Source organism: Arachis duranensis, chromosome 3 (genome assembly GCF_000817695.3).
Source record: "Arachis duranensis cultivar V14167 chromosome 3, aradu.V14167.gnm2.J7QH, whole genome shotgun sequence".
NCBI lineage: Eukaryota > Viridiplantae > Streptophyta > Magnoliopsida > Fabales > Fabaceae > Arachis > Arachis duranensis.
The window spans coordinates 58,347,360-58,374,333 of record NC_029774.3 but is presented as its reverse complement, the minus strand read 5'-3'; positions in this window follow the sequence as shown (position 1 = coordinate 58,374,333).

Here is a 26,974-nt window from a genome sequence, read left to right as displayed (position 1 = left end):
CAATCATCTTAGGAAGGCCATTTTTAGCAACTGCAAGAGCTATTATCGATGTGGAAAAAGGATAAATGATCTTCAGAGTACACAATGAGCAAATGGTCATAAATGTCTTCAAGTCAATGCAACACCCTCCTGCGCAAGAGGATTATTTGAGGGTGGATATGATAGAGAGTCTGGTGGAGGAAATGTTAGACACTAATCATCATGAACAAGAAGAGGAAAGCAGTCAAGAGACAACAAAGGAACAAGTAGCCGAAATCTCCATTGTCAAAGAGGTGAAGCCAGACAAGAAAGAGGAAGTGCAAAAATAAGAACTGAAGCCGTTACCCCACCCATCTCAAATATGCATTCCTTGGCACATCAGAGAGTTTCCCAGTGATCATCAATTCATCCCTAACAGAAAAAGAAGGAGAACTTCTTGATGTACTCAAAGCTCACAAGGATGCTTTAGGATGGACCATTGACGACCTGAAAGGCATCAGCCCAGCAGTGTGTATGCATAAGATCCTCTTGGAGGACAATTCCAAACCAGTGGTTCGACCTCAGAGGAGGCTAAATCCCACAATGAAGGAAGTTATCCAGAAGGAAGTGATGAAGTTATGGAATGCAGGGATAATCTATCCTATCTCTGATAGCTCATGGATAAGCCCAGTTCAAGTGGTACCAAAGAATGGTGGGATGACAGTCATTGTTAATGAGAAGAATGAACTCATTCCCACAAGAACTATGACAGGATGGAGGATGTGTATTGACTATAGGAGGTTGAATGATGCCACACGCAAAGACCATTTTCCTCTTCCCTTCATTGACCAGATGCTTGAAAGATTGGCCGGCCATGCTTACTATTGCTTCCTAGATGGCTATTCTGGGTATAATCAGATAGTGGTAGATCCAAAGGACCAGGAAAAGACTTCATTCACATGTCCATTTGGAGTTTTCACTTATAGAAGGATGCCATTTGGGCTATGCAATGCCCCAGCCACCTTTCAAAGGTGTATGCTCTCTATTTTTTCTGATATGGTCGAAAAGTTTTTAGAGGTTTTCATGGACGACTTTTCTGTTTTTGGTGACAATTTCAATGCTTGCCTAAAACATCTAACTCTTGTCTTGAAACGGTGCCAAGAAACTAATTTGGTTTTGAATTGGGAGAAGTGCCATTTCATGGTGCTTGAAGGGATTGTTCTTGGTTACAAATTTTCACGAAAAGGGATAGAGGTTGATAAGGCAAAAGTAGAAATCATAGAGAAGCTCCCTCCACCAACTAATGTGAAATCTATTAGAAGTTTCTTGGGGCATGCAGGATTTTATAAAAGGTTTATCAAGAATTTTTATAAAATAGCCAAACCTTTGAGTAATTTGCTAATGATTGATAACCCTTTTGTTTTTTATGAAAGTTGCCAGCATGCCTTTGAAACTTTAAAAAATAGGCTCACAACAGCACCAATCATCACATCCCCGGATTGGGAAATACCTTTTGAACTCATGTGTGACGCAAGTGACATTGCAATTGGTGCTGTGCTTGGACAAAAGAAGGGAAACTTGCATCATGTCATATATTATGCAAGTAAGGTGTTGAATGAGGCTCAAAAAAATTACACCACAACAGAAAAGGAGCTATTGGCTGTAGTTTATGCATTTGATAAGTTTATATCATACTTGATAGGATCCAAAATTGTGGTTTATACTGACCATACCGCCCTTAAGTATTTGATGTCAAAACGGGATGCTAAACCAAGACTTATCAGGTGGATATTACTCCTACAAGAGTTTGATATTGAAATAAAGGACAGAAAGGGCACTGAAAACCAAGTTGCTGATCATTTATCAAGGCTACCACAAGAAACAATTCAAGAAGCCTCCCGGCCTGTGAATGAAAGCTTTCTAGATGAACATCTTTTGCAGATCCAACAAGCACCTTGGTTTGCTGACATAGCAAACTACAAACTAGGGAGGAAGATACCTCAAGAATTCTCTAAGCAACAAGTGAAAAAGCTAGTCAATGAAGCAAGGAAGTTCTTGTGGGATGAACCTTTCCTATTCAAGAGATGCTCTGATGGAGTAATTAGGAGGTGTGTCCCTGAGAGTGAAATAAGGGATATAGTGTGGCATTGCCATGGCTCAGCATATGGTGGACACTTTGGCCCAGAAAAAACAGATGCAAAGATACTGTAGAGTGGCTTCTATTGGCCAACTATCTTCAAAGATGCCAAAGAATTTGTTCACAAATGTAGTGAATGCTAGAAAGCAGGAGGATTGACAAGAAGGAATAAGATGCCTCAGAATTTCATTCTGGAAGTAGAATTATTTGATCTATGGGGCATTGATTTCATGGGACCCTTTCCCCCTTCCTATTCTTTCAGATATATCTTGGTAGCAGTGGAGTATGTCTCAAAGTGGGTGGAAACCATAGCCAGAACCACCTGTGATGCACAAATTGTCCTTCAATTCCTTAAGAAGCATATTTTCACTAGATATAGAGTTCCCAAGGGTCTTGTTAGTGATGGTGGTGGTCATTTTTGTAACAAACAGATGGAGAAACTTCTCCATAAATATGGAGTCATTCATAAAGTAGCCATACCATATCACCCCCAAACTAATGGCCAGGCTGAATTAGCAAATAGGGAATTGAAGAAGATCTTGGAGAAGACAGTAGGAAGTACAAGAAAAGATTGGGCTAGGAAGCTGGAAGATGCACTCTGGGCATACAGGACAGCTTTCAAAACTCCCATTGGAAAGTCCCCCTTTCAGCTATTGTATGACAAATCTTGTCACCTCCCCGTAGAGCTTGAACACAAAGCCTTCTGGGCAACTAAACTCCTCAATCTTGATTTTCAAGCAGCAGGGGAGAAAAGGTTGTTACAACTAAATGAGTTGGATGAATTTAGGCTAGAAGCCTATGAAAACGCTAAGATATACAAAGAAAAAGCCAAGAAGTGGCATGACAGGAAGATCTTGAAGAAAGAATTCATACCAGGACAGCAAGTACTCCTGTACAACTCACGGCTCAAGATTTTCCCTGGCAAGCTTAAATCTAAGTGGACTGGTCCATATCTGGTAACAAAGGTTTTTCCTTATGGAAGGCTTGAATTGCTGGATGAAGCAACAAAGAGTCATTTCACAGCAAATGGACACAGAGCAAAGCCTTACTTAGGAGGACAATGGGACAAGGAAAAAGAAGTTCAGAGCCTACAGCCCTCTTGAAGCAAAGATGAAGGATGTCAAGCTAATGACAATAAAGAAGCGCTTGTTGGGAGGCAACCCAACCTAAGGTAGTTTTCTTTTCATAGCCTTTTTCAATAAAAATGTTGAATAATTGGTATGCATTGCGAGGAGCTAAGTTTGGTGTTGCACACCAAAATAATTCAAGGGAGAATGAAAGACTCTAAGTTTGGTGTTCCACCAAAATCTCATTTAAAATAACATTTTCACTTCCTGCACAATGCTAGCTCCAAGCAATCAGACAAATTATTCAACTATTTAACTGCTTCCTAGCTTTAATTCCATAACCTCTAGCAAAGACACAAGGATTTCACATATGGTTAACTTGCTGCATCAGAGGCAGTGGAAAGCAATTAAGTTTGGTGTTCCCACACCAAAATAAATCCAAAAGACACACTCAATTCATGCATACTAACCATTCACGTTGAGATGCAAGCAACTTTTGAGAAGTATGTAGAAAACTAGCCAACATTTGAAGATATTTTTCATTATGACTCAAAGGGGAGGCAACAGAAGGAAGAATGAAAAGCTGCAACACAAAAGGTTGTATTCACACTTAATCCTTGTTATTGGGAAATGTTTTAATTTAGGAATTCATGTATGTCTTGCTAAAGTTTTTATCTAGTTGCAAGTGAAGTTGTTTGATTAAGTATGTTGATCTGCATAATGTTTGTCATTCATTACTTAGCTTTAAATTTTGTTTTGTTTCCCATATGCTTGAATAAAAGAGAAATGTTTGAATTAGAAAGTAAATATCCAATGTTGCATAAGTTAGAATGGAAGTTAGTGGTGGTATGTGTTTGATTAAATGCATAGCTCATAAAATAAATGCTGCATAATGTCATTTTCATTAAAGGGTGAACTAGCTTGCTGTCATAAAGGCATATATCAGTCATGATCCCTTGAGAACAAAATAAAACAGAAAGAAAAGGAAGAAGAAAAAGCCAAAAGTGGCAAAGAAAAAAAAACAAAGAATAAGGCTAGACACCAATAGCTTGGACCCTAGGACACATGCCTGTGGTGCTCTTGTGCTAGGATATGCTTGGGCAAGTAGGTTCTGAGGAGTATTTCAAAACTAGGCCACTTAGATCAACTGATTTGGGATTGCCAACTGAAAGCCCATAATAAAGAGCAACCTAGTTACAAAGCATTTAGTTATCCAAAGAGATGCTGGGCATCAATGATCCTAGGAGGAAAAAGATGAGCCATGTGTCTGTGGTGAAGAAATGTTGGGCAAAAATAAAGCCAAAGGCTATTGCAACATTTGCCACCAAGCCTTCAATGAATAATAAGCTTTTAAGCAAAACAAAGAAAGAAAAGTTAGCAAGGGAACAAGCATAAATGAAGCCTTGTAGCAGTGAGTTTAGTAAGCCTTTAAGGGAATACCTTTTATGTAACAGCAAACAATAAGTGAGCTTTCATTGTCTGCATAAAAACTCTATAAACCAAGTTCAACTATATGCTTAATAAGGATATGCATGCTTCTCTTTTTCATATCATTCCCTCTTATGTTTGATGCTTGCTTGGGGACAAGCAAGATTTAAGTTTGGTGTTGTGATGACAAGTCATCATATGCCTATTTTTCAAGCTAATTTCACTTGTTTCACTAGTTTTTATGCACTTTTTTGCATTATAAGTAATTTAGAGTGGAATTGCATGGTTTATTTGAATCAATCAACCACCCTTTAATTGATGCTAAATCATGAGGTTCAAGCTAAAATTAATTGATATTTGAATTATTTATGAACCTTGTGAATTTGGTGATACTTTGATTGGTTTTTTTGATTAATTGAATGGTGAAGAAAAGAAGAAGATAAGAAAGTGTGGCTTAAGAAGTGTGGCCCAAGGAAGAAAATAGTGTGGCAAAAGAAGAAGAGAGTGTGGCGCAACAATGAAGGGAAGCCATATTGCTCTCCCCAAGAGCACAATGCTCTCCAAGGGAGCACAACAATGAACCAAGCATGCAAAGCTTCACTGCTCTGCCCCCCTTTAGAGCGGAGCACAAATTTAAGCCAAGAAACAAGGAAGAGCAAAAACATTGCTCTGCTCTCCTTGAGAGCATTTTCGGGCTCCTCTTGGAAGAAAATTGAAAGAAAATATCTCCAAGTGCCACCCATGGGTTTCGAACCCAATCACAAGAGGGAAGGGGGCAGCGCTCAAATGCAAGGAAAACAAGCCAAAATTGGCTTGTTTTCAACCTCCAAGGTTCGAACACAAGACCTCCAAGGAAGTAAAGGCCTAGGCGCTACTTTGGTGCCAAGGAACCCAAGGAAAAAATGCAGCAACTTCCTCAACCAAGTTTCGAACCAAGGGTCTCTAGGAAGCCAAGCCTTATGCGTGAATTAGGTGCCAAGAAGAAAAAAGCCAAGCAATGCACTCCATGGGATTCGAACTTGGCACTCCCCTTGGAAGCTCCAATGCACTGCTCACAAGGAGAGCAGAGCATTCCCCTTGGTGCGCGCATCATGACACGGTCCAGGAAGCTTGGCGCGCACAACATTGACATGGGCAGGATGCACATGCAAGGCTCCACTTCTCCGCTCTCCACAAGAGCAGAGCAATCTCATGTTGCCTCACAAACCTTGGCATGCAACAAGGATCCCCACACAAAGCTTCAATGCTCCGCTCCCCACAAGAGCAGGGCATCCTCCTGGGAGCAACACTTGGGCTAAATTCACTTAAAAATCCAATTTAATTCAATTCTTCACCCATCTTTCAAGCCCACTCAAAATTCTTAGATATAAAATAGAAAGTGTATAAATAGGTGTTATTAGGATTAGAGAGGAGAACTGGATTTTGAATTTTCATCTTTTGTCAACTTGAGAGCTCACTTTTCATTTTCTGCTTTTGGAACTTCTGGTTTTCAATTTTCATATTCTGTTTTCTGCCATTGACTTGAGAATTGGAGGAGAGAATTCACTTCTTCTTCCTCTGATCTTTTTGTTTCCTTTACTGGGTTTTGATTGAGTCTTAAGTGTAAAGAATTGAGGAACTTCTGTCTCAATCTCCATTTAAGATCTCTTTGATTTTCCTACTACATAATTAAGTTGAATTCAATTTCCTTTACTGCTTCACTCTTCAATTTCTCTTTAATTGCTTTGTGAACTTGGATCTAGGAAGGCAATTGAGATCTAGACTTTGCTATCTAGTCTTTGGAGTCCTGAAATCTGATTTTCTTTTTGGTTCTTCTGCTGAACAACTACTGCAATCAAATTTTATTTCCTATTTGAGATCTAGTTAATTTCAATTCACCTTTTGCTTTGTTGATTGTTGCAATTTACTTTCTCTTGCTTAAATTCTGAATTCCCAGTCCTTCAATCCCTTTTTCATTCAAGCAATCTATATTTCTTGCACTCTAAGTTGCCTCAATTTATATTTCTTGCAATTTAAGTTTTAGTCATTTAATTTCTTGTTCTTTAAGATTCAACACTTTTACTTTCAGTTCTCTTTAATTTCTGCAATTTATCCCTTTCCCCTTTATAATTCATGCAATTTACCTTCTGTCTGCTACAAATCACTCAAATCAATCCTTGTTTGCTTGACTAAATTAGCCACTAAACTAAAATTGCTCAATCCTGCAATCCCTGTGGGATCGACCTCACTCATGTGAGTTATTATTACTTGATGCGACCCGGTACACTTGCCGATGAGTTTTGTGTTGGATCGTTCTCCACACATCGATGGTGAAGATCTTTATATTTTGCTTAGAATCTCTCCATCTTTATTTTGAAAATTCTATGTTATTTCTTGAACTCTTTTGAACTTGCCTATAGAGGCTTTCATGTTTTATTTGGGAGAGGTTAGGAGGTACTGTTGTCATCTACTTTTATATTGTATCCTAGCCAACCTAAACTTTGCGGGTCGTGACTAGTGGCTACTTACTTATGTCATATATCCATATACTGTCCTTCTCTTATTCTCCTTTATGACTTTATCCTTATATCGTTTTCGATCCACGTTTTATTTATTGTCGATACGTGAGCGATATGACTTCGCAATTTTATTTTACTCAATTTCAGGCTTCTCGTTTAATACTTTCTTTCAATTCTAATTATAATTATGTATTATAATCCATCTGGGAGTCATACCCCGTAATATCATTAACTTATGACTTGAGCATAAGGATTTGAACTTTAGGGTGCCACATTATGGTATCAAAGCAGTTCGTCCTCGTGAGCCTAAGGGATGGAACTGCTTATGCTTCAATGCACACTCTGAGTCTATGCCTGTGCTAGTTAGGGTATCTGACTGGTACGTCTAACATGAAGTTTATGAGTGTTCCTTTGGTAAATTGAAGCACTGAACTTGAGATATTGAGACTGATCAACTTGATATCGATTATTTGGTGTGTATAGGAACTAGAGGGTGCCTCATAGACAAGGTCGAGGCCGTGAGAGAGATCGTACTAGGACTCAGGAACTGGAAACCAACCCGAATAACCTGATAAACTTCATTACGGCGTTGGAGAACATGGCTGTTGTTATACAGGTCACTGCAGAGGCTCTTAGGCAATATATAAAGAATAATGGCAATGGCGGAAGTGAAACTCAGGGCCCGATGACATTGGCAACCTTCTTAAAGGTTAATCCACCTAAGTTCAAGGGAACCACCAATCCGACTGAAGCTGATACCTGGTTTAAGATTATGGAGCAAGTACTACAAGCGCAGTTGGTGCCAGAGGAGTAGTGTGTTAAATTTGCTACATATCTGCTCATTGGGGAAGCATCGCATTGGTGGCTAGGACCCCAAGGTCTCCTGCAGTAGGGGGATGACCCTATCACCTAGGATGCCTTCTAGGTGGAATTCTATAAGAAGTACTTTTCAAATTCTGCCAGGACGGCCAAGGAACTTGAGTTACCAATCCGACTGAAGCTGATGCCTGGTTTAAGGATATGGAGCGAGCAATGCAAGCGCAGTTGGTGTTTGAGGAGCATTGTGTTAAATTTGCTACCTATCTGCTCATTGAGGAAGCATTGCATTGGTGGCAGGGACCCCAAGGTCTCCTGCAGCAGGGGGATGACCTTATCACCTGGGATGCCTTCTAGGTGGAATTCTATAAGAAGTACTTTTTGAATTCTGCCAGGACGGCCAAGGAACTTGAGTTACTACAGCTGAAGTAGGGTGTTATGTCCGTATCGGAGTATACAGACAAATTTGAGAAGCTATTCAGGTTTTTTTTGCATGTGTCAGGGAGCTCTGGGAGACTTCTAGGAATGAAATTGCATTAAGTATAAAGGAGGACTCCAGAGCAATATCTTAAGTTCAGTGGGACCAACAGAGATCAGAAATTTCTCAAAGTTGGTGAATAAAAGTAGGGTTGTTGAAGAGTGTAAGAAAAAGGGGGCTGCAAAGAGAAGAAGTCATAGGGGACCTTTTCAACAGAACCGAGGAAGAGACTTTGCTCCAAGGGGTCAAGATTTTAAGATATCAAGGGTGGATGCATGGAAAGCAACCTCAGAATGAAATGACTTGTAAGCGGTGTGGAAGCTATCACCCGGGAACTCCGTGTCGTGCTGGATTGGGACTTTGCTGTAGTTGTGGAGGAGCTGGACACATGTCCTGGAACTGTCCTGAGAAGGCCAACTGGAATACTGCCAACGGCCAACAACAAGGTCGTGTGTTCACTGTGACGACGGAGGATACCGCTAGATCCGACGGTTTGAGAAGAGGTAAGTGAAAGATCGGTAACAACGTGTTAAAAGTACGATTAAGTTGGTATTTGATTTTGACTATCATAGATAGAAATCTAGTGAATGTCGGTCATGCTAAGTTGTGGTTTAGCACTTGAGGAAATAAGTGATAGGATTAGTACTAGACGAGAAATCAGAGTGGCGCAGCGGAAGTTTATGAAAGTATTAAAATGGGATATATTCAAATGGGAGCTGGACATGATGATTAAAAATACCCTAGGTTTGAACACCTGGAAGGTTTAATGAGGTAATTCTAATACTGATTCGCAAATAGTTAAGTTTAATTGTGGCTTTGGGGTTAGATTGATTCTAAAATAGCTGTATAAATGACTAGAGGTGTAATTGAATTCGTGCTTAAATTTTAATGGATAAATTATTGGACTTTGGATGATGGGGTTGGAAGACTATAGATTGAAATATTGAGGCTATATTGAGGTTAATTTAAGGGAAACATTGAGGCTGTATTGAGACTGTAGATTTTAGGGAAGGTATTATGAAGGGTGAGATGAACATAACATCTGATTAGTTATTGAGAAAGCTTATATGAAGACTTGATATGGAATTTTCGAGGGCGAAAATTTCTGTTAGAGGGGTAGAATGTAAAACCCGGTCAAACCATAATTAATTAAATAATAAATTAGATATGAGCGAATATGGTTAGAAAATTTAGCAATCAGAATTTGATAATCTAAATATGATATTTGGATTCAGTGATTTTTTATGAGTCGGAAAACATAGTTTTCTGCGTAAAAATGCGCACTGGAATTTTGACCGGCAGTACCGGCTGAGATCTATCTGGTACTACAGATGAGAAAATTGATTATAAGTAAATAAGGCTAAGAAATTAGGATTTATAATTAAGACAGGTAGAAATATTTAAAACCTGATTTAAAGTTCTAATCTTAAAGGTTTTGACTCAAAATTGGGCTAATTGGCTAAACCAAGTGAATTGGGCCCAAGTGGACCCAAGCCAAGCATATATAAACCTTAACTTAAAGCCATTCAGCCACCATAACCCTCATTTAGTGTGTTTATTGCTGAAATGAAAAGAGATAGATGAGAAGAGAGAAGCCGTAACTCTCTTTGATCTTCAAATCACCATAACTTGAGATACGGAGTTCCGATTGACAAGCCATTTGCGGCCACACATTTCTCTTCTCCTCCTCTTCGAGTCTATCTAAGTTTTATGGTGAGTATTTAACTCTCCTCTGCCCAGTTTCATTTTTTCTCTTGTACTTTAAATTTGGATTGGGTTTTGAGAAAATCTTGTGATTTTGGTTGTTTTGGAGTGCGTTAATATGAGCCATTGGTGATATTCATCACAAAATTTCATGGGTTAAGGTAAGAAACCCTCTAACCCTTGTGATTTATCGATTTCACATACCCTAGGATGATTATAAGTGTGAAATTGGTTATGTTAGAGTATTAGTTGATTTTAGTGACAATTGGGGGGTTGGTGTTGCTTGTGGAGCTTTGGTGAGGCTTGGAGCTAAGGGTTGGTGGAGAGTTCCAAGAAGAAACTTAATTATTTTGGCTACAAAAGGTACGATTTAAGTTTCATTTAAGTACCGTGTGGTGTGATGAGAATTCCTAGGCTAGATGCCGCTAGGATTAAGTTTGGATTGTGTAAATGGTTGGTACTAATATGCATAGTTGATATGTAATGTAAATTAATGATTGGGTTGAGAATTGTGTGAATTTGTATGTTTGGTGTGTTGAGGATTTGATGAATTGGATGATGAATATTGGTTTGTGGAATATGCATTTAAATTATGAATTTGGGCCGGAAGCCGGAAAGAGGTAAGGAAGGTAAGTTGATGTGTGTATTGTGCGATGATAAAAGAGATTGGATGAATTTTAAATATTGAATGTGTGAATAATTGGTTTGATTATTTAATAATAAGGTTTGAGAAATTGAGGTGTGGGATTTGATAGTTTTAGGTGAAATTTTGTAGATGAGGTATGTTTGGTTTTGGTTGAGTGTAATTATGTGAATGTGGTTGGGTTGTGGTCATTTGGATGAGTAGAAATAAATTTGGCTTGCGAACATTGGAAAAATTGCTGATTTCTATTTTTGGGTAAAAACTGATTTTTGACCAACTTCGGCGGTCTGTAAATCCGTCCTCAGAGTTAGGAATTCTTAAAAATTGGTTTTTTAGGAAAGTTTATTCAACAATCTTTCCAACGGTTAAGAAATGGTTGAAAAAGAAATTTTGTAGAAAAAGGTATATGTGGCGGAAGTTTGAGGCACAAAAATGGAATTCTACAGTTTGAGGCATAAAAATTTTTAAGAAAACGTACTTCGACGCGCATGCGTCAACCACGATTTTTACTCCCTCACGCGTGCGCCTGGCCGACGCATACGCATCGCTGTAATGATGCAAGTGCCCATTAGAAAATCCCGAGAGTTGCACTGGTACTGGGCTGGTTTTGTGCGAGGAGCACAAAACGTACCCACGTGTACGTGTGCGCATGGGCGACGCTCACGTCACTCTACTTTTCCACCTTCCACGCGTGCGCATGGGCCACGCGCACGCTTGACCCCGTTTTCAACAAAGTTGATTTTTGAGTTTTTAAAGTCAAAGTTCAGACTTCTTAGCCTCCATTTTCATCCTTTAAGTCCTAAATTTTTATAGTATGCCTAGTAATGAAAAGAAGTTAGGACATGTGGTGACTTGCGGATGAAGTAAAGTGAGAATCAATGATGAAGGATGAGTAATAATGATTGTATGAGTTACTGAGAACGATGGTGAAAGTGTTGTGTATAGTATGGGTCAGATGGTTGTGATAAGAATTGAATTATGGTTGAGTATGTGTATGTATATGATTAATGATTAAATGTGGTAAATGGGTAATGATGGAAAATGTTGAATGTGACGTGTGACCCAGGGTAGTAGGCAGTGGCGTTGTCCACTTGTTCTGGGTATGAGATAGGGAAGGAGGATTTCGATAAATGAGTTTAATTATGTAGTTTTCAATGAATGTATGTTTGAGATGCCTGGGTAGTAGCAAGGGTTGTGGTCGTCTCACTTGCTCCAGGTCAGAGATTGTGATGCCTGGGTAGTTGCGGCAGTAGTGGTAATTCCACTCGCACCAGGTTCAGCTTTTAGACACCTGCCTGGGTAGATGCAGTTGCTTTGATCCACTTGCTCCAGGATGTAGTGAGATATACTTGCCTGGGTAGATGCAGTGGCATTGATTCATTTGCTCCGGGTTCGGTTTACAACTCATGGGGTAGATGCAGTGGTTAGTCCCCACTTTCTCCCAGTCGAGATTGGTTTGAGATTTGTGAAACTATCTGAGTTTCGCATTTCCTTGGGTATATGTAGTGGGTCTGCTCCACTTGCTCCAGGTTGAGATCCGAAAATCTGTTGACCCTATGTCGTAAGTGTGGCCGGACATTGTGAAAGTTCTGGATGAGCTTGCCCCCATGGATAAACACTAATGTGGGTGTTGTGTGATTATGATTATGATTGTGAATAACTCGAGTTGGAGATGCACGACAGAGGGACAGTCCAATGGCAAGCTACCAGGACTTGTCAGGTTGAAAGTATAGCTTCTAGACCGACAAAGAATCCCTTTCGTGCAAAAGTTTGGTTGTCACAAGTAACAAACTCCTAATAAAATTGATAACCGAAGTATTTAAACCTCGGGTCATCTCTCAAGTAATTGCAGGGAGGTGTTCTTATTAATGGTTATGAGTTGTGTAAATTGGGGTTTTGGGGATGAGAAATGAGAAGAGTAAATTGTAGAGAAATTAGAATGATAACAATAAAAACTCTTGGCAAGGTATGAGAATTGGAAGTCCTATCCTAGTTATCCTTATGAATTGTGATGAGAATTGTCCGTTGCTCCCACTTTGTCAATCTCTCACCATGAAGGTAAGTCAAGTGGATAATTCAATACGAATCCTCAAGTCCAAGTCAATTCCCAAAGAAAGACTAGAGTTAGTGGAATTCAAATCAACTAGCAAACATAACAATTATCCATCAACAAAGGAGTTTGATAACCTAAGCATCACCAATTACTCAACCAAAACCAAGAATATAGAAATCTACTCTAACATCCTTCCAAGCATTTTGTCAAACACTTGGGAGGTGATGTGTGGAAAACGATCCAAAACAAAACTCACCAACAAGTGTACCGGGTCGCATCAAGTAATAATAACTCACATGAGTGAGGTCGATCCCACATAGATTGAAGGATTGAGCAATTTTAGTTTAGTGGTTGATTTAGTCAAGCAAACAAGAGTTGATTTGAGTGATTTGTGATTGACAGAAGCTAAATTGCATGAATTGTAAAGGGAGAGGGAAAAATTGCAGAAAATTAAGGAGCTAAAGAAATTAAAGTGCTGAATCTTAAAGACAAAGTAAAGTAAATGACAGTAACTTAAAGTGCAAGAAATGTAAATTGCAGAAACTTAGAGTGCAAGAAATGTAAATTGCTTGAATGTAAAAGGGAATTCGGAGCTGGGATTGCATAATCTAAACACAGAAGAGTAAATTGCAACAAGTAAAAGAGTAGAAGATGATTTGAATTGAAAGAGATCTCAATCAGACAAGTAAATTTGCTTGAAGAAGCATTCAGCAGATAAACTAAATGGAAATACAAGATCTCAGGGGTCAAGAGACTAGAAAACCAAGTCTAGATCTCACTACCTTCCTTGATCCAATTCAGAAGATAATTTAAAGCAAAAGGAAAGATGAAAATCAGTAAGGAAACTTGAATTATGTAGAAAAAGAAACAAAGAGATCTTAAGGTGAGATTGAGACAGAATTTCCTCAATACTTCACACCCAAGACTCAAGCAAGCCTTGCAAAGAAGGAAACGAGAATGTCCAAAGGAGGACAACTCAATTCTCCTTCCAATTCAAGCAGAAGTTTCCAAAAGAGCAAGCAAAATTCAAAACAGAAAGTAAAATGATCCAATTCTCCAATTACAATTTCAAAAAAATAAAATGTTCGAAGGAGCCCTCTCTACATCTAACTAACACCTATTTATACACTTCTTAATTTGGATCTAAGAATTTGGGTGGGCTCTAAAATTTGGTGAAGAAATGAATTAATTTGGATTTTTTGATGAATTTTGGCCCATGGTGCACCTCCCAGGGGAAAGCTTGGCTCTTGGCAAGAGCTTTGGCCAAGAGCTTTGGTTCCCTTCCTTGCTAAAGTGTGCGCACAATCCTCCCTTGTGACAAGAGAGCAAAGCTCTTTGCAAGAGCTTAAAGCTCTTTTACTTGTCCTTGAGGTCCTTGGTTCAAATCTTGGGTGGAGCACTTGTGGAGCTAGCTTTCTTGGCACAAGAGTAGCGCCCAAAATCTTGCTTCCTTGAGGTACCCGGTTCGAATCTTGGTGAAGGAAGTTGCTGGCCATTTTTCTTGGCAAGTGAGTGGCGCACAAGGCCTTGCTTCCTTAATGCTCCCTGTTCGAACCTTGCTGAATGAAATAAGCCAATTCGGCTTGTTTTTCCTTGTTGAATAGCTGGCCCCCTCCCATTGGTCATGGGTTCAAGTCTTGGTGAGTGCATATTTGAGCTTTTTCTCCTTGATTTTTCCCTTGGAATGCCCGAAAAAGCTCTTGGGCAAAGCTCTTGGCAAGAGCTTTGCATGTGAGCTTGCCTTGCTTCCTTCTTCCATATGCTTGTGACAAAGCTCTTGGCAAGAGCTTTAAGCTCTTGGTAAGAGCTTGGCTCTTGATTATTTGAAGGAAAGCTCTCCACAAGAGCTTTAAGCTCTTGGCAAGAGCTTTATACCCTTCTTCCTTGAATACATCCACGCTTTTCTTTCTTTGAGCCACGCTTCTCTTCCTTGTGCCACGCTTTCTTTCTTTGCTTAGATCATGCTCCTTAGGCTACGCTTTTCCTATTTTTTTCTTTTCTTCACCTACAAGTAATCAAAAAAACCAATCAAAGTATCACAAAATTCACAAAGCTTAAAATACATTTAAAAACCAATTAATTCAAGCTTAAACTTCATGATTTTGTGTCAATTAAAGGGTGGTTGATTGATTCAAAGAAACCATGCACTTCCACTCCAAATTGCTTACTTGTAATGCAAGAAAGTGCATAAATACCAGTGAAACAAGTGAAATTAGCTTGAAAAAGAAGCATATGATGACTTGTCATCACAACACCAAACTTAAATCTTGTTTGTCCCAAAGCAAGCATAAAAAACAAGAGGGAATGTAATGAAACAGAGAAGTATGTATATCCTTATTAAGCACCTAGTTGAACTTGGTTCATGGGGTTTTTATGCAGACAGTGATAACTCACTTATTGCTTGCTGTTACATAAGAGGCATTCCCTCAAAGGCTTACTAAACTTGCTGCTATTAGGCTTTATTTTTATTTGTTTCCTTGCTAACTTTTCATCCTTTGTTTTGCTTAAAAAGCTTATTATTCATTGAAGGCTTGGTGGCAAATGTTGCAGCAGCCTTTGGCTTTATTTTTTTTTCTTTTACTCAACATTTCTTAACCAAAGGCACATGGCTCACCCTTTTCCTCCTAGGATCATTGATGCCTAGCATCTTTTTGGATAACTAAGTGCTTTGTAACTAAGTTGCTCTTTATTGTGGACTTTCAGTTGGCAATCCCAAATCAGTTGATCTAAGTGGCCAAGTTTTGAAATACTCCTTAGAACTTACTTGTCCAAGCATATCTTAGCACAAAAACACCACAGGTATGTGTCCTAGGGTCCAAGCTATTGGTGCCTAGCCTTGTTCTTTGTTTTTTTCTTGCCACTTTTGGCTTTTTCTTCTTCCCTTTTTTGTTTGTTTTATTTTGTTATCAAGGAATTCTTACTTATATGAGCCTTTATGACAGCAAGCTAGTTCACACTTCAATGAAAATGATATTATGTAGCATTTATTTCATGAGTTATGCATTTAATCAAATACATACCACCACTAACTTTCATCCTAACTTATGCAACATTGGATATTTACTTTCTAATTCAAATATTTCTCTTTTATTCAAGCATATGGGAAACAAAACAAAATTCAAGGCTAAGTGATGGATAACAAGCATTATGCAGATAAGCTTTCTTGAAAAACAATTCCACTTGCAACCAAATAAACGCTTTAGCAAGACATACAAGAGTTCCCAAATTAAAATGCTTCTTCAAAATCAATGATTAAGTGTAGATACAACCTTTTGGGTTGCAGCTTTTCATTCCTTCTCCTATTGTATCTCCTTTGAGTCATAATGCAGATTATCTTCCAATATTAGCTAATTTCCTGCATAATCTTCAAAAGTTGCTTGCTTTTCAAGCCCTTAAGTGAATGGTTAGTATGCATGAATTGAGTGTGTCTTTTGGATTTATTTTGGTGTGGGAACACCAAACTTAATTCCTTGCTACTGCCTCTGATGCAACAAGTTAACCATATGTGAAACCTTGTGTCCTTGCTAAAGGTTATAGAGTTAAAATTAGAAAGCAGTTAAATGGTTGAATAATTTATCTGATTGCTTGGAGCTAGCATTGTGCAAGAGGTGAGAATATGCTTTTAAATGAGATTTTGGTGGAACACCAAACTTAGAATCCTTCATTCTCCCTTAAATTATTTTGGTGTGAAATACCAAACTCAGTCCCTTGCAATACATACTAATTATTCAACATTTTTATTGAAAAAGCTATGAAAAGAAAACTACCTCAGGTTGGGTTGCCTCCCAACAAGTGCTTCTTTATTATCATTAGCTTGACATCCTTAATTTTTGCTTCATGAAGGCTGTAGGTTCTGAACCTCTTTTTCCTTATCCCATTGTCCTCCTAGGTACAGCTTTGCTCTGTGACCATTTGCTATCAACTGACTCTTTGTTGTCTCATCTAGCAATTCAATACTTCCATAAGGAAAAACCTTGGTTACCAAATATGGACCTGTCCACTTAGATTTAAGCTTGCCAGGGAAAATCTTGAGTCGTGAGTTGTACAAGAGTACTTGCTGTCCTGGTTTGAATTCTTTCTTCAAGATCTTCCTGTCATGCCACCTCTTGGCTTTTTCCTTATATAGCTTACATTTTCATAGGCTTCTATCCTAAATTCATCTAACTCATTTAGTTGCAATAACCTTTTCTCCCCTGCTGCTTCAGAGTCAAGATTTCAGAGTTTAGTAGCCCAAAAAGCCTTGTGTTCAAGCTCTACAGGGAGGTGACAAGATTTGCCATACAATAGCTAAAAGGGGGACTTTCCAATGGGAGTTTTGAAAGCTGTCCTGTTTGCCCAGAGTGCATCTTCCAACTTCCTAGCCCAATCTTTTCTTGTGCTTTCTACTGTTTTCTCTAGGATCTTCTTCAACTCTCTGTTTACTAATTCATCCTGGCCATTAGTATGAGGGTGATATGGTGTGGCTACTTTATGAATGACTCCATATTTATGGAGAAGTTTCTCCATCTGTTTGTTCCAAAAATGACCACCACCATCACTAACAAGACCCTTGGGCACTTCATATCTAGTGAAAATGTGCTTCTTAAGGAATTAAAGGACAATTTGTGCATCACAGGTGGTTGTGGCTATGGCTTCCACCCACTTTGAGACATACTCCACTACTACCAATATATATCTGAAAGAATAGGAAGGGGGAAAGGGTCCCATGAAATCAATACCCCATAGATCAAATAATTCTACTTCCAAAATGAAATTCTGGGGCATCTCATTCCTTCTTGTCAATCCTCCTGCTCTCTGGCATTCGTTACATTGGTGGACAAACTCTCTGGCATCTTTGAAGATAGTTGGCCAATAGAAACCACTCTGTAGTATCTTTACAGCTATTCTTTCTGGGCCAAAGTGTCCACCATAGGCTGAGCCATGGCAATGCCACAATATATCCCTTATTTCACTCTCAGGGACACACCTCCTGATCACTCCATCAGAGCATCTCTTGAACAGGAAAGGTTCATCCCACAAGAACTTCCTTGCTTCATTGACTATCTTCTTCACTTGTTGCTTAGAGAATTCTTGAGGTATCCTCCTCCCCACTTTGTAGTTCGCTATGTCAGCAAACCAAGGTGCTTGTTGGATTTACAAAGAATGTTCATCTGGAAAGCTTTCATTCACAGGCTGGGAGGTTTCTTGAATTGTTTCTTGTGGTAGCCTTGATAAATGATCAGCAACTTGGTTTTCATTGCCCTTCTTGTCCTTTACTTCAATGTCAAACTCTTGTAGGAGCAATATCCACCTGATAAGTTTTGGTTTAGCATCTTCTTTTGACATCAAATACTTAAGGGTAGCATGGTCATTATAAACCACAATTTTGGATCTTATCAAGTATGATCAAAACTTATCAAATGCATAAACTACAGCTAATAACTCCTTCTCTGTTGTGGTATAATTTTTTTGAACCTCATTCAATACCTTACTTGCATAATATATGACATGATGCAAGTTTCCCTTCTTTTGTCCAAGCGCAGCACCAATTGAAATGTCACTTGCATCACACATGAGTTCAAAAGATAGTTCCCAATCCGGGGGTGTGATGATTGGTGCTATTGTGAGTCTGTTTTTTAAAGTTTCAAAGGCATGCTGGCAATTTTCATAAAAAACAAAAGGATTATCAATCATCAACAGATTACTCAAAGGTTTGGCTATTTTAGAAAAATCCTTGATAAATCTTCTATAAAATCCTACATGCCCCAAGAAACTTCTAACAGATTTCACATTAGTTGGTGGAGGGAGTTTCTCTATGATTTCCACCTTTGCCTTGTCAACCTCTATCCCTTTTCTTGAAACTTTGTGACCAAGAACAATCCCTTCAGGCACCATGAAGTGGCACTTTTCCCAATTCAAAACCAAATTGGTTTCTTGGCACCGTTTCAAGACAAGGGTCAGATGTTGTAGGCAAGCATTGAAATTGTCACCAAAAATAGAAAAGTCGTCCATGAAGACCTCTAAAAACTTTTCAACCATATCTGAAAAAATGGAGAGCATACACCTCTGAAAGGTGGCCGGGGCATTGCATAGCCCAAATGGCATCCTTCTATAGGCGAAAAATCCAAATGGACATGTAAATGAAGTCTTTTCCTGGTCCTTTGGATCTACCACTATCTGATTATACCCATAATAGCCATCTAGGAAGTAGTAATAAGCATGGCCGGCCAATCTTTCAAACATCTGGTCAATGAAGGGAATAGGGAAGTGATCTTTGCGTGTAGCATCATTCAACCTCCTATAGTCAATACACATCCTCCATCTTGTCACAGTTCTTGTGGGAATGAGTTCATTCTTTTCATTAACAATGACTGTCATCCCACCCTTCTTTGGTACCACTTAAACTGGGCTTATCCATGAGCTATCAGAGATAGGATAGATTATTCCTGCATTCCACAACTTCATTACTTCCTTCTGGACAATGTCCTTTATTGTGGGATTTAGCCTCCTCTGAGGTTGAACCATTGGTTTGGAATTATCCTCCAAGAGGATCTTATGCATACACACTGCTGGGCTGATGCCTTGCAGGTCGTCAATGGTCCATCCTAAAGCATCCTTGTGAGCCCTGAGTACATCGAGAAGCTCTCCTTCTTCCTTTTCTGTCAGGGACGAATTGATGATCACTGGAAAGCTCTTTGATGTGCCAAGGAATGCATAATTGAGATGGGTGGGTAATGGCTTCAGTTCTTGTTTTTGCACTTCTTCCTTCTTGTCTGGCTTCACCTCTTTTTCCATGGAGATTTTGGCTACTTGTTCCTCTGTTGTCTCTTGGTTACGTTCCTCTTCCTGCTTATGATGATTAGTATCTAACATTTCTTTCACCAGGCTCTCTATCATGTCCACTCTCAAGTAATCCTCTTGCTCAGGAGGGTGTTGCATTGACGTGAAAACATTTATGACCATTTGCTCATTGTGTACTCTGAATATCATCTCTCCCTTTTCCACATCGATAATAGCTCTTGCAGTTGCTAGAAATGGCCTTCCCAAGATGATTGAATTATTTCCTTCCTCTTCAGTGTCCAAGATTACAAAGTCCGCAGGGAAGATAAACTCTCCAACCTTCACTAGCAGATTTTCTACAATTCCATTAGGTGTCTTGATTGATCTATCAGCCATAACTAGTGACATCCTGGTGGGTTTGAGTTCTTCTATAGCAAGCTTCCTCATCAAGGATAGGGGCATTAAGTTAATACTAGCTCCAAGATCACAAAGAGCTTTGTCTAATGTCATTTTGCCTATGGTGCAAAAGACTACAAAGCTCCCTGGATCTTTAAGCTTTGGTGGGAATCCCTTTTGAAGCACAGCGCTACATTCTTCAGTGAGCAGCACAGTCTCCTTCTCCAGCCAACATCTTTTCTTGTTGATAAGTGGTGGACGAAATTGTGATCCTTAAAGTTGGTCTCTTTGTATTTGTATGAAATCAAAAATACCCCAAAGAGATCATGGTGTGATAAATTGGGATCTTAATAATCTCTGGTGTGATCATAACTCCGTTCAACTTAACCAGCAAGTGTACTGGGTCATCCAAGTAATACCTTACGTGAGTAAGGGTCGATCCCACAGAGATTGTTGGTATGAAGCAAGCTATGGTCACCTTGTAAATCTCAGTTAGGCAGATCAAATGGTTTTGGGTTTCGAAAATTAATAATAAATAGAAAATAAAAAGGATAGAAATACTTATGTAAATCAATGGTGGGAATTTCATATAAGTGTGTGAAGATGCTGTGCTCCTCTCGTATATCTATTCTCTTATTTCTTGGAGAATGATGGAGTGCTCATGATGTTCCACCCTTAATTGTTCCACATTGTGGCTCAAATCTTCTAAGGAGGTGTTGAGTTGCTCCCAATAGTTGTTGGGAGGAAAGTGCATCCCTTGAGGCATCTCAGGGATTTGTTGATGATGAGCTTCCTCATGCATCTCTTGAGAACCGTGAAGGGTCTCTCTTGCTTGCTCCATCCTCTTCTTGAGAGTAACATAGATGGCAAATAAGGTGAGGAAAAGCTAGCCGTGCCATTGTGGAGGACTTGTCGGCTATTTTGTAGATTTCATTGGAGATAACCTCATGAACTTCTACTTCCTCTCCAATCATGATGCTATGAATCATGATGGCCAGATCCACAGTAACTTCAGATCGGTTGCTAGTAGGAATGATGGAGCGTTGAATGAACTCCAACCATCCTCTAGCCACAGGCTTGAGGTCCAGTGTTCTTAGTTGAACTGGCTTGCCTTTGGAGTCTATTCTCCATTGAGCTCCTTCCACACATATGTCCATTAGGACTTGGTCCAACCTTTGATTAAAGTTGACCCTTCTAATGTAGGGGCGTTCATCTTCTTGCATCATGGGCAAGTGAAACGCCAACCTCACATTTTTCGGACTAAAATCTAAGTATTTCCCCCGAACCATTGTGAGATAATTCTTTGTTACATTTATCAACTTGGTGCTGTAGTTGCACGTAATTGTAAAATTATAGAAATTGAAATTGGCACGAGTGGACACAACTTCGTTCAACTAACCAGCAAGTGTACTGGTCGTCCAAGTAATACCTTACGTGAGTAAGGGGTCGATCCCACAGAGATTGTTGGTATGAAGCAAGGTATGGTCACCTTGTAAATCTCAGTTAGGCGGATTAAATTGGTTTATGATGAGTTTGAAAATTAATAATAAATAGAAAATAAAAAGGATAGAAATACTTATGTAAATCAATGGTGGAAATTTCAGATAAGTGTGTGAAGATGCTGTGCTCCTCTCGTATCTCTATTTTCTTATTACATTCATCCAATCCTTCCTACTCCTTTCCATGGCAAGCTGTATGTAGGGCATCACCGTTGTCAATGGCTACATCGCATCCTCTCAGTGAAAACGTTCCTATGCTCTGTCACAGCACGGCTAATCATCTGTCGGTTCTCAATTAGGTTGGAATAGAATCCCTTGATTCTTTTGCGCTTGTCATCACGCCCAGCCTTCAGGAGTTTGAAGCTCGTCACAGTCATTCAATCCCAGAATCCTACTCGGAATACCATAGACAAGGTTTAGACCTTCCAGATCCTCATGAATGCCGCCATCTATCTAGCTTATACCACGAAGATTCTGTTCGGGAATCTAAGAGATATGCGCCCTGCCTAAAGTAGAACGGAAGTGGTTGTCAATCACGCGCGTTCATAGGTGAGAATGATGATGAGTGTCACGGATCATCACATTCATCAAAGTTAAGTGTTCTTGGGTACGAATGAATATCTTGGAATAAGAATAAGAGAGATTTGAATAAAAGAAAATAGAATTGCATTAATACTTGAGGTACAGTAGAGCTCCACACCCTTAATTTATGGTGTGTAGAAACTCCACCGTTGAAAATACATAAGTGAAAGGTTCAGGCATGGCCGAATGGCCAGCCCCTTGAATGTGATCAATAGCCTCCTAAGATGAGGAATAAAACAAAACTGAGACCAAAGATGTCTAATACAATAGTAACTTTTCCTATTTATACTAGACTAGCTACTAGGGTCTACATGAGTAAGTATTTGATGCATAAATTCACTTTCGGGGCCCACTTGGTGTATGTTTGGGCTGAGCTTGATCTATCCACGCCCACTTGGTGTATGTTTGGGCTGAGCTTGATCAATCCACGAGCTAAGGCTTCTATTGAAGTTGAACTTCGAGTTATGACGTGTTTTGGGCGTTCAACTCCGGATCATGACGTTTTTCTGGCGTTTAACTCCAGACAGCAGCATGTACTTGGCGTTCAACGCCAAGTTACGTCGTCGATTTCCGTATAAAGTATGGACTATTATATATTGCTGGAAAGCTCTGGATGTTTACTTTCCAACGCCGTTGAGAGCGCATCAATTGGAGTTTTGTAGCTCCAGAAAATCCATTTCGAGTGCAGGGAGGTCAGATTCTAACAGCATCAGCAGTCCTTTTGTCAGCCTTTTTCAGAGTTTTGCTCAAATCCCTCAATTTCAGCCAAAAATTACCTGAAATCACAGAAAAACACACAAACTCATAGTAAAGTCCAGAAATGTGAATTTAACATAAAAACTAATGAAAACATCCCTAAAAGTAGCTTAAACTTGCTAAAAACTACCTAAAAACAATGCCAAAAAGCGTATAAATTATCCGCTCATCAATAAGCTCCTTCAAGAACTTGGCATACAGAGGCATTTGCTCCAATGCCTCAGCCAAGGGAATGTTGATCTCTAGCTTCTTGAAAGTCTCAAGAAACTTATGGAAGTCTTGATTCTTTCCTTCTTTGTTGAATCTCTGAGGATATGGCAGTGGAGGTGTAAAGCTCTTCTCTACTTGCTGCTGTCCTGGAGCTGGTTCTTCCATGATCTACTTCCCTTTCTTCAAATTTTGTGGTTGGTTATCCTTTTCTGTGAGCTTTTCTGGAATATTTTTGCTTTTCATGTCCTTGTTGCTAGCTCCCTCTTTTTCTGTTGGTTCTTTGTCACTCTCCATAGGCTTCTTGGTTGTCTCCTTGTTGTTGTCCACCAGTGTCTTTCCACTCCTTAATTGTATAGCCTTGCATTCTTCTTTTGGATTAGGGATGGTGTCACTTGGTAATGAGCTTGAAGGTCTCTCAATAGAAATTTGCTTGGAGAGTTATCCAATTTGCCTCTCCAGGCTCTTCATGGAAGCTTCCTGGTTCTTTGTTGTCATTTCTTGGCTCTTCATCATCTTCTCCATTAGCATCTCCAGATTAGTGATCCTCTGAGAGTCTTGTGAGATTGGTTGGTTGTGGGGTGTTGATGATTGATGGTAAGTGTTTTGGTTAGTGGGTTGATTATTGGATGGGTAATGGTTGGAGTTGAGGTAATTATTTTGGGGTTTTCTATAAGGATTTTGGTTAGTCTGCTGCTGGTTGTGATTTTGGTTGTTTCTTGAGGTGTTTTGATTTGAGTTCCTTTGCCATGGTTGCTTATTCTGGTTGTGATTGTCTCTCCACCCAAGGTTTGGGTGGTTCTTCTAAGATGGATTGTAGGTGTCACCATACACCTCATTTTGTCCAAAATTTTGGTTGTGCACATATTGGATTTGCTCCTGCTGTTCTTCTTGGTTCTCTTCATTCTGCCCCCAAGAAGTAGTTGGTTGGCTTGTGGCACTCACTGATTCAACTTGTAGGCTATCAATTCTTTTGGCCATTTATTCAAATTATTGCTGAATCTGCTGCTGCATCACTTTGTGTTGAGCCAAAATTGTATCCACTCCTTCCAATTCTAGCACTCCCTTCCTCTGTGATGGTTGGCGTTGCCTTTGGTGAGCAAAGAAGTATTGGTTGTTGGCCACCATATCAATGAGGTTTTGAGCCTCCTCTGTAGTTTTCATCAATTGCAATGATCCTCCAGCTGAGTGGTCAAGTGCCTCTTGAGCCTTTAGAGTGAGTCCTTCATAGAGGTTTTGCAGCTTATCCCACTCAGTGAACATCTCTGGTGGACATTTCCTCAACAGAGCCTTATATCTTTCCTATGCCTCATATAGATTTTTAGCATCCATTTGTGTGAATTTCTGCACCTCAGTCTTCAATCTAATGATCCTTTGACGGGGGTAAAATTTGGCAAGAAACTTGCTCACCAAATCATCCCAAGTGTTGATGCTCTCCTTTGGAAATGTTTCTAGCCATTAAGTGGCTTTATCTTTGAGGGAGAATGTGAATAACAACAGCTTGTAGATGTCAGGGTGCATTCTATTGCTTTTATCTGTGTCACAAATCCTCAAGAAGGTAGATAGATGTTGATTCGGGTCCTCATGTGTTCCTCCTCCAAAAGAACAGTTGTTTTGAACCAATGTGATGAGTTGTGGCTTCAGTTCAAAGTTATTTGCATTAACATTAGGGGTAAGAATGCTACACCCACAATGTCTAGCGTTTGTAAATGTATAAGAGGCCAGTACTCTCCTTTGTTGTGGGTTGTTGTAGACCCCTCCTTCTGGATGATTGGGTTTAGATGGATCTCCTTCCATCTCTTGGAATTCTTCTTCTGACTCCTCTTCTCCAATAATAGCCTTCCCTCTAGCTTCTCTTCTCAACCTTCAAAGAGTTCTTTGGTCAGATTCAGAGAAAATAGGGATACCTCTCCCTGTGCCTGACATACAAAACACAACACAAGAAACACACAAAACCAGAAAACCAATGAAACCTCAATCTATTGCTAGAATGAAGTTTTGGTTAGCTTAGGCAAATAGTCAAACAATTAATATGTTAGTTGAGAACAACAAAAAAATGCTTAATCTAGATCTCTACTTCACTTAATCATTGTCAATCTATTTCAATCCCCGGCAACGGCGCCAACAACTTGATGTGTGGAAAATGATCCAACACAAAACTCACCGGCAAGTGTATCGGGTCGTACCAAGTAATAATAACTCACATGAGTGAGGTCGATCCCACAGGGATTGAAGGATTGAGCAATTTTAGTTTAGTCGTTGATTTAGTCAAGCAAACAAGAGTTGATCTGAGTGATTTGTGATTGACAGAAGCTAAATTGCATGAATTGTAAAGGGAGAGGAAAAATTGCAGAAAATTAAGGAGCTAAAGAAATTAAAGTGCTGAATCTTAAAGAACAAGTAAAGTAAATGACAGTAACTTAAAGTGCAAGAAATGTAAATTGCATAAACTTAGAGTGCAAGAAATGTAAATTGCTTGAATGTAAAAGTAAATTCAGAGCTGGGATTGCAGAATCTAAACACAGAAGAGTAAATTGTAATAAGTAAAAGAGTAGAAGATGATTTGAATTGAAAGAGATCTCAATCAGACAAGTAAATTTGCTTGAAGAAGCATTCAACAGATAAACTAAATGGAAATGCAAGATCTCAGGAGTCAAGAGACTAGAAAACCAAGTCTAGATCTCACTACCTTCCTTGATCCAATTCAGAAGATAATTTAAAGCAAAAGGAAAGATGAAAATCAGTAAGGAAACTTGAATTATGCAGAAAAAAACAAAGAGATCTTAAGGTGAGATTGAGACAGAATTTCTTCAATTCTTCACACCCAAGACTCAAGCAAGCCTTGCAGAGAAGGAAACGAGAATGCCCAAAGGAGGAGAACTCAATTCTCCTTCCAATTCAATCAGAAGTTTCCAAAAGAGCAAGCAAAATTCAAAACAGAAAGTAAAATGATCCAATTCTCCAATTACAACTTCAAAAAAATAAAATGTCCGAAGGAGCCCTCTCTACATCTAACTAACACCTATTTATACATTTCCTAATTTGGATCTAAGAATTTGGGTGGGCTCTAAAATTTGGTGAAGAAATGAATTAATTTGGATTTTTGGGTGAATTTTGGCCCATGGTGCACCTCCCAGGGGAAAGCTCGGCTCTTGGCAAGAGCTTTGGCCAAGAGCTTTGGTTCCCTTCCTTGCTAAAGTGTGTGCACGGTCCTCCCTTGTGACAAGAGAACAAAGCTCTTTGCAAAGAGCTTTACTTGTCCTTGAGGTCCTTGGTTCAAATCTTGGGTGGAGCACTTGTGGAGCTAGCTTTCTTGGCACAAAAGAGCGCCCAAAATCTTGCTTCCTTGAGGTACCCGATTCGAATCTTGGTGAAGGAAGTTGCTGGCCATTTTCCTTGGCAAGTGAGTGGCGCACAAGGCCTTGCTTCCTTAATGCTCCCTGTTTGAACCTTGCTGAATGCAAACAAGCCAATTTTGGCTTGTTTTTCCTTGTTGAATAGCGTTGGCACCCTCCCCTTGGTCATGGGTTCAAGTCTTGGTGAGTGCATATTTGAGCTTTTTCTCCTTGATTTTTCCCTTGGAAAGCCCGAAAAAGCTCTTGGGCAAAGCTCTTGGCAAGAGCTTTGCATGTGAGCTTGCCTTGCGTCCTTCTTCCATATGCTTGTGACAAAGCTCTTGGCTCTTAATTATTTGAAGGAAAGCTCTCTACAAGAGCTTTAAGCTCTTGGCAAGAGCTTTATACCCTTCTTCCTTGAATACATCCACGATTTTCCTTCTTTGAGCCACGCTTCTCTTCCTTGTGTCACGCTTTCTTTCTTTGCTTAGATCATGCTCCTTAGGCTACGCTTTTCCTATTTTTTTCTTTTCTTCACCTACAAGTAATCAAAACAAACAATAAAGTATCACAAAATTCACAAAGCTTAAAATACATTTAAAAACCAATTAATTCAAGCTTAAACTTCATGATTTTGTGTCAATTAAAGGGTGGTTGA